Genomic DNA, 9,050 nt, shown 5'->3' with positions numbered 1-9,050 from the left:
GAAACCTGAGAATGGAAACAAATACCAAATAAAGATTTGACTGGGACAAAAGCAACGAATATTCTCAGGCAAACCTCAAGGTTTTGTGGCAGTTTTTGTGTTTATAAGTCACCAGGGCTAACTGTTAGAAGTATGTGGCTAAATTCTCTAGTATCTTATCTCAGGGAAATATGAGCATGCACCAGGAACTCACAAAGCATTATTCGATGTAGCTCTCTATTCGGGCTTTCTTAACTCAGGGCTCCTAGTTCTCCTGATATATTAGATAGATTTGGTGAAAGGTGCCAAGGCTTCATTAACTTCATTAATACTATACTCTCCCGAAAGGCAAGAAACACTTGCTTTAGGATATGGGCTTTATTTTAGGTTTTATACAATGCTTAGCTTGTAGCAAAGTGTGCTGGCCAACCCTGTCATATTCTTTGGTATCAGGTAAATGAATCAGCGAATGTTGAAAGGACACATTGATATTATCCGGACGAAATCTGTGATGTGAAAGAAAAAGAAACTAGGGCGTGAAAGTCATAGCAAGGGATTCTGAACAAGTATAATGAATTATTTTTCAAAAATCAAATCTTCTTATCATAGCTTCATTTAAAGAACACTGACCATATATAAAGATAGTTCTGACTAGGAATTGTTGTCTAATCATTCAGTATAGTCTATTGGGATCATGGGATGATGGATGTTTCAGTCAAGTGGATTCTCTATAGATAAACTGTCAGTGTTTTATTTTGTACCCTTAAGCTGCTCTGCCAAAAATAAAAATAACCCTATCTCCTTTATATCATTTATGGTCTTGAACATCTTTATTATATTTTTTAACTCAAAATACAAATCTATGAGTAACTTTATTATATTTTAAAATTGTCACATTTTTTCCTCCTTAAAATATTTGGTTGTTTTAAAGTTTTCACATTTTTTAAATCTATAAGGAGTTTATTTCTCATAGATAAAAGTTTCTAATTATAACAAAGGACAGTGTTATGAAAGGAGTTTTCAATAAAGTACAGTGTCACATAGGAAACATTTTTCAGGCAGATATCATTAATATAATGTGAAACATAACTCAAAATCTACATCAGTCATATATTTTATCTTACTGAGGTCTTAACAAGATTGTGAACATTATTCTAGGTGACTGTTACATGTTATTTGTAACCCATGCCAAACCTTCTAAAGTAAGTGCTATTATTTCAGTTTTACAGATGACAAAACTGTGTTTAAGCAACTTACCCTAGGAAACGTGGATTCTAGATTATGACTGGGATTTTGACCCAGGTATCTAACTATTGTTCTCTTATATCATATAGCATTTTTCCTTATGGTATTGCCTCCTGCTAGGAAGCTGATATTTTTTAATTTGTGGAGATACTGATCCTGGAACTCAAAATTTACAGAGAAGACATGGACTCTAATTTTCTCATTTTCTCTTTGAGCTCAATTAGTCTTTTCAAACACAGATTAAATGAATTTATTAAAGTAATTTAATAATGTTAGTAACAAGCCATGATAATAGGGAAAGATGTTCAAAAACCAAGTTACAGGCATTATCATCACTTTGGTGATTTTGGAGATTTGCATAAAGAAAATTATATTGAAAATAGATTCTTTTGAAACCAAAACAGTAATATTTTCTATAAGGTAGGGTATCTTGAAGAAAGAAATAAAGAAATAGATCAATCTAAGAGACATGGAGTAGGCCCTTATACAAAATTGGTTTCATGCTTTATACAACAAGTTGGTAGGATCAACTAAGCAACCTGGAAACTAAATTAAAAAAAAAAAAAAGCAAATATGTTATTATTAGCTTAATAAAACAATTTGCTCCAAACACTGGAATTCAGAATTGGATGAAGATAAAAACCTATACTTGAATATGAACTTATTCTAGGCAGAGAGCGTTGCATTTTTATTCAACAAATGTTTATTAAAGAACCTATTAATTGTCAGGGGCTAACCAGGTGTGATAATCTTGACACTCTGGGAGGCCGAGGCAGGAGGATCACTTGAGGTCAGGAGCCTGAGACAACAGTGAGACCATGTCTCTACTAAAAGTAGAAAAATTAGCTGGGCATCGTGACTCGGGAGCTGAGGGAGGAGGATCACTTGAGCCCAGGAGTTTGAGGTTTCAAAATGTGAGCTGTGGCCGGGCGCGGTGGCTCACGCCTGTAATCCTAGCTCTCTGGGAGGCCGAGGCGGGCGGATTGCTCAAGGTCAGGTGTTCAAAACCAGCCTGAGCAAGAGCGAGACCCCGTCTCTACTATAAAAATAGAAAGAAATTAATTGGCTAACTGATATATATATAAAAAATTAGCCGGGCATGGTGGCGCATGCCTGTAGTCCCAGCTACTCGGGAGGCTGAGGCAGAAGGATCGCTCGAGCCCAGGAGTTTGAGGTTGCTGTGAGCTAGGCTGACGCCACAGCACTCACTCTAGCCTGGGCAACAAAGCGAGACTCTGTCTCAAAAAAAAAAAAATGTGAGCTGTGATGATGCCACTGTACTATTCCCTGGGCAACTGAGTGATACTCTATTTCAGAAAACAAAAAACAAAGTGTCAGGGGCTGGACCGACTCTGGAGACATAGTGATGAGCAAGAGAAAAGCAGATGCTTATCACGCTCTTCTGGAACACACCTTCCATATGGGGAGACCAATAGCTGGACAAGCACTTGTTTGGTGTTAATAAACAGAAAGGGGTACATTGGGTGATAAGAAAGGACATTGGAGGCCACTCAACCTTTATCAGGAAGGTCAGGGAAGACTTCCTAGAGGAAGTAGCATCTAGACTGGGAATTGAATGGTAAGTAGCAGTCAGCAAAGTACAGGAGGCTAAAGTGTATATAAGAAACTTCCAGGTAGAAAGGAACATTCATAGAAGTCACATTTTATGAAAAAAATAATTACAATCATACTATGATGAATAGGTGTCAAAGTGTCTCTTCTATATTTTATTTTCTTTATTGTAAAACCAAACATGACAAATAACGTCCCCTGGCCTCGATGATGTGATACATCATGCATTAGAGCAAGTTTCAGGCAACTTGGCTACAATGCACTAAGTTCTCTCACCTGTGTGAGTGTTCACTCTTCATTTACGAGACCGATAAACAGTTTACCCAATTTAGAGGCAGTAAAAAGCAAATAGCGCTTATTTTTTTCAAGTCTGTCTAGAATTTAAGTGTCAAGTGATTAATTTCATGCCTCTAGCCCTTTTGTAACATTTTAGATTAGCACAGGAAGAAATTGCATGGAAATAAAAACTTCTTGGCATCTAAGATTGTTAAAAATCAGTATAAACCAAAGCTATATCCATCAAAATACATTGATCCTTTAGCAAGATCCCCAAGGCCCATGTTATGTGCAGCGTGTACTGATTCTTATTCATGTCAAACCATTTCATAAGACCTATCTTCTCATATTATCATCACACCTGCACATTTGCTTTATTGGGGCAGTGAGTTGCTATTAATTTAAAATTGCTCTATTCCTTTTTGTACTTTGGCTTTTTATAGAACCCTTTTTGACAAATGAAACTGATTCTTATCCCTATGAAATAACTTCCAAAATCCTGAATGTCTTTCTCTCTGAAACTTAAGTACCATTCTAACAAAGAGTGGAATGCAGATTTATAGTGGCTGGGAGGATACTCAGTGCTAATGCAATTTCACACCGTTTTTTTTGTAATTTTCTTAAGGAGGAAGAGTAGAAAGTATGAGAAATGGCAGCTATGTTTGTTCTTCTTCACTTGGTGTTTGTGGTGAGCTGGTGCCTGAGAAAGAAGAACACCCTGAGATGTAGACCTTGTCTGGATTCTCCATTCTGCTGAGCTTGCTGCTCAAGCTCCATTGTGCTGCCTTTAGTGTTACATTTACACATTTATAATTTTTGTGTTTTATCTAGTCTACTGGCAAAATCTTTCCTTGTAAGCAGAGACAGAATTTCTTTTACTATTTCTAGTAAAGTGTCTGACACAAAGTGGATTCACATGTGTGTTTTTGGACTGAATGTTCATTGCATGCTATATGCTAATAGACGCAGGTTCGAAATCCCAGCTCAGCCTTCTACGCTGTGTGTGGTGAGAAGATTGCTTAAATTTTCTGACCTCAATTTAAATAAAACATCTAAAATGAGGATAACTTGCTTTGTAGTGTTGTTGTGATCATTAGATATAATATATGCATATATTTCACATTTTATAATTGTGTTCCTCCTACAGGGCATGCATCTAACAAATTTTTACTTACTAAAGAAAAAGACAGGGCATCTACTCTATCTTAAAAGAGTCTCAGGTTTAAGAATTTTTGGTTTTTCTGAGATGTAACAATAATACTGTAGTCCCCCTTATCCATGGAGAATACATTATAAGATCTCCAATAGATGCCTGAAACTACAGACAATTCCAAACCCTATGGATATTATATGTTTTTTGATCTGATGATGCAGAAAGCTTCTAAGTGCTTAACAGGCAGGGTGTATATACAGTGTATATATGCTGGACAAAGCAACGATTCCATGTGTGATGAAGTGGACCAGCACAAGATTTCATCATGCTACTCAGAACAGCTTACAATTTAAAACTCTTGAACTGTTTATTTCTGGAATTTCCCATTTAATATTTCCTGACCATGGCTGACCATGGGTAACTGCAACCATGGAACCCAAAAGTGCAGAAAGAGAAACTGCAGATAACAGGGGACTACTTCAGTTTTACTTGACTTAGTTTTAATTGACTAATAAATATTTTCACTTTTTCCTAAGTAGGTTTTTCTCATGTAAGTCAAGGCCATGAGTAAATTTTTCAAATATTCTCATGCCTTTAATCACTATTCAGAGTTTGTCTTTCGATTTCGTTTGCTGTGCTCAAAGTAAATTGCTACTGTGGTTACTAAATGGGGCTGGGGAGTCCAGATGGAAAATAGGAAAGGGTGAGAGTTCCAATGACAACGGAAGCATGTGTTATGACCTTGACCTAAAGGAAAACATTTTATTTTGTGGTCATTTTATAGGTCTAGCTCTCTGAATATTCATTAGCTGTCTCTTCAAGTTTAAGGTAGTTAAATAATAATCTGTGGCAAAGATTCTTAATACCACTATTTCTGTATTTAAAAAAGAAACTAAAATGTGGAGCCTGACAGGTGCAGTGGCGCACACCTGTAATCCTTGCACTCTGGTGAGCTGAAGAGGGAGGATGCCTTGAACTCAGGAGTTTTTGACCAGCCTGAGCAAGAGTGACACCCTATCTCTACTAAAAATATAAAGAAAAAAATTAGCTGGGCATGGTGGCATATGCCTGTAGTCCCAGCTACTCAAGAGGCTGAGGCAGGAGGATCATTTGAGCCCAGGAGTTTGAGGTTGCTGTGAGCTAGGCTGACACCACAGCACTCTAGCCAGAGTGACATAGCAAGACTCTGTCAAAAAAAAAAAATAAAAAAAGAGAAAGAAAGAAAGAAAAGTAGAGCCAAACAGACTACTAAACAGAAGTACAATGTACAAGAAGAAGATGAAAAAATAAATAAATAAATTTTAAAAAATGGCATGCTTGGAACTAGAGCATTATCTCCACAAACTAAAAACTCAAAAGCCTATTGGCATTGTACCCTGACTCTGTCCTTGGTTTTGGCCTTTGTCAGTGTTGCTGTTTATGAGTATGAGGGAAAAATCACGACCGCCCCCAGATACATGAATGTAACCACCAATGAATTATCCAGCAAAGATGCTCTTCAGACCTTCCACCACATCTTTCAACCAGACAATAAGTGGGTTTAAAAGGCAAATAAGTTTTTATCCTTCTTTGCAAATGAGTTCTATCTGTTTATATCAGATGCTAACTTTGAGTTTTTGAGTATAAGTACTCTCTCAGAAAAAGGAAAAAATATGCTCATATCTCAGTTTTTAAATGTCAGTGTTAGTGGCAGTCAATGATCTAAGGTTCTTGTACTAAGGTACTATGCTATAATTCCTGTGTGTGTGTGTGTGTGTGTGTGTGCTTGTGTTTTGGCTATTCAAGCCAAAATCAATCTGCCAGCCATGAATGGTTCTGGCGTAGATTATTAGGCAAGTCAGAATCCATAAAATGTTGGATATACAGGTTTGAATGCTATTCCTACTATGTTAAAATCTCAGCAAGACTTTTTGTAGATATAGACAAGATTATTCTAAAATGTCAGAATAAATCAATTATTATAATATGGAAGCAGGGGAGATAAGGTAGCTAAACAATTTTTAAAAAGAAAAATAAAGTAAGGAGGAATCTACATTATATTAGGATTTATTTTATAACTACAGTGATCAAGACTGTGTATTATTGGTAGAGAAATAGACATATAGATCAATAAACAGAATATAGAACCCTAAAATAAACCCACACAAATATGCTCAACTTATTTTTGATAAAGACAAAAAAACAATTTTAAGGAAAAATTGTACCCTTTCAACAAAAGGTACTGGAACAATTGGACATTAATAGACAAAAATTAAATAAAGTTCAACCTAAGACTCACATCTTATTAAAAAATTATTTCAAAATGAAGGACTTACTTAAAAGTAAACATGGAAGTATAAAACCTCAAAAAATAGGGGGAAATTTCCAGGATCAAGGGTTAGGCAAAGCCATTGTAGCCAAAAGCCAGATTCATAAAAGAAATATTGACATCAAAGCCTGATCCACAAAGAAGATATCAATCAATTGGACTTAATCAAAATTAAAAATCTTTGCTCTGAGAAAAACTTTGTCAAGAACTTAAAAATACAAGCTACAAACTGGGAAAAAATATTTTAAAATCATGTATTCAGCTAAGGACTTATACCTAGAATACATAGAAAACTCCCAAACTCAAGAGTAAAAAAAAAAAAATTTCAATCCTATTAGAAAATTGGCAAAAGACATTTCATATTTCACCCCAGAGGATATATAGTTGGAAAATAAGCATATTAAAATATATTCAACATAATTCGCTGTTAGGGAAATATATATTTAAACTAAAATGGTATGCCACTACATACCTATAACAATGGCTAAAATAAAATGTAGTGACAACACCAAATGTTGATAAGGGAACAGAGAAACTGGATCACCCATACATTGCTGTTTGGAATGTAAAATTATGCAGCCACTCTGGGAAACAGCTTGCTCTTTTCTTAAAAACTAAACATGTAACTAACTACCATATGACCCAGCAATTACACACCTCAGCATTTATCCCAGAGAAATGAAAATATATGTTCTGCCAAAATCCTGTACAGAAATGTTCATATAGGCATTAGTTATACATTCCCAGAGTGGAAGAAATCCAGAAATGTTTCAATGGGTGAATGATTAAAATAAACCTGAAAGATCCATACTATGGAATAGTACTCAGTAATAAAAGGGAACAAACTACGATACATACAACTATTTGATAGAAATCCAGAGATTTATGCTGAATAAATAAAGGGCAGTCCCAAAAGGTTACATACTGTACGATTTCATTTATATCAATTCTTTTTTTAAATATTTTTTCTTTTTATTACTTCATATCATGGGAGTACAAATATTGTTAGGGTTACACACCTTGCCCCTGCCCCCCATCCCCCACCCTGCTATGCCAGAGCTTCTAGCGTGTCCAGCCTCCAGGTGGTGCGCACCCCATCCACCGTGTAAGTACATACCCTTCCCCTCCTCTCCCTTCACTTCTTGAAATGACAAAAATTATAATTATGGAAAACAGATTATTGGTTGCTAAGGGTAATAGGAAATGAGTGTGAGAGGGACTTAAGTGTCCTTATAAAAGGGCAACTTGAGGTAGTCATGTGTGATAAATATGTCTAGTATATTTTCTTTACCAATGTCAATATCTTGGCTGTCACACTGTGAGATAATTTTACAAGATGTTACCATAGGTGGAAACTGGGTACAGGCTATATAGAATCTCTCTGTATTGTTTTGTACAACTGCATGCAAATATATAATTATTTACAAATAAAAATGATTTAATTTAATAAGAGTAAAATTTTAGAGAGGCAGATTAATTCAATTCTCAGCCCAAATTTAATTATGTAAAAAATAAATGGCAGCTTAATATATTTAATATAATGATGATCATTTATTGAAAGTGCTTAAGTAAAGGCTGGATAATCAACTCTTAATGATAAGAGGAAAAGGAACCATGAAAGGGTTAAAATATTACATAGGCAAATTTTGGTCTTTTGAATGACTTAAGGGGCTACTATATTAATTGAGGTGAGAAATGAAGTGTTAGGAAAGATTAGAATATACAGATGACTTGGGATAGATGTGTTGAAGAAGGTTAAAGGGAAATATAAGATAGATTATATCCTAATATAGATGAACACAGTTCACCTGGCTTTGACTCAGGGCTCTCTCTCCCTTTTAATTTGCAGCATAATAAATCATAGCTATGATAAGGGGCAGGGTTTGGGGCACCAGTCTTCTTATGTGTTCTCTCCATTGATTAGTGTCAAATCCCTACAGTAGAGTTCTACTTCTTATAAGTTATTCTGGTCATTTTATAATTTTCTTTCCTACAGCCATATGAAACAGTCAAACCAAAACCAAAGCAAAATAAATATTAAAATATTTTATAGCTCATATCTCTCAAATTCCATATCCCCAAACAGCATAAGCTTTCAGAAGCAATGAGATAAATAGAAACATCAATAAAAATCAAAACTGTATTGGATATATCTTTATAAAATGAAGACCTGGATAACAAAATAAAGCATACTTTCATATCTTTGTTATCCAGGGATGCAAGTGGGGATATTATATCACCCAGTAATCTATAAGATTAATTACTATAGACATCACAAAGTTAGCAGAATAAATGGGAAAAATTTAAAGGACATTTCAATGAAAGTAAATTTAAGAGCAAGAAGGTAGGAACTTCAAGGGGAATTAGGCTATGATGAAAAAAAAAACTATTGTCACTATTTCATTAATCTTGGTAGTAATAAAAATAATTAGGAATATTATAATATAAATTGTGATTCTTTTAGACCTCACTAATTATACTCATTTAAAAACAGTTTATTCATATTTCTATCAGGAT

Source organism: Microcebus murinus, chromosome 14 (assembly GCF_040939455.1).
Source record: "Microcebus murinus isolate Inina chromosome 14, M.murinus_Inina_mat1.0, whole genome shotgun sequence".
NCBI classification, from domain to species: domain Eukaryota; kingdom Metazoa; phylum Chordata; class Mammalia; order Primates; family Cheirogaleidae; genus Microcebus; species Microcebus murinus.
This window is presented reverse-complemented; position numbering follows the sequence as displayed.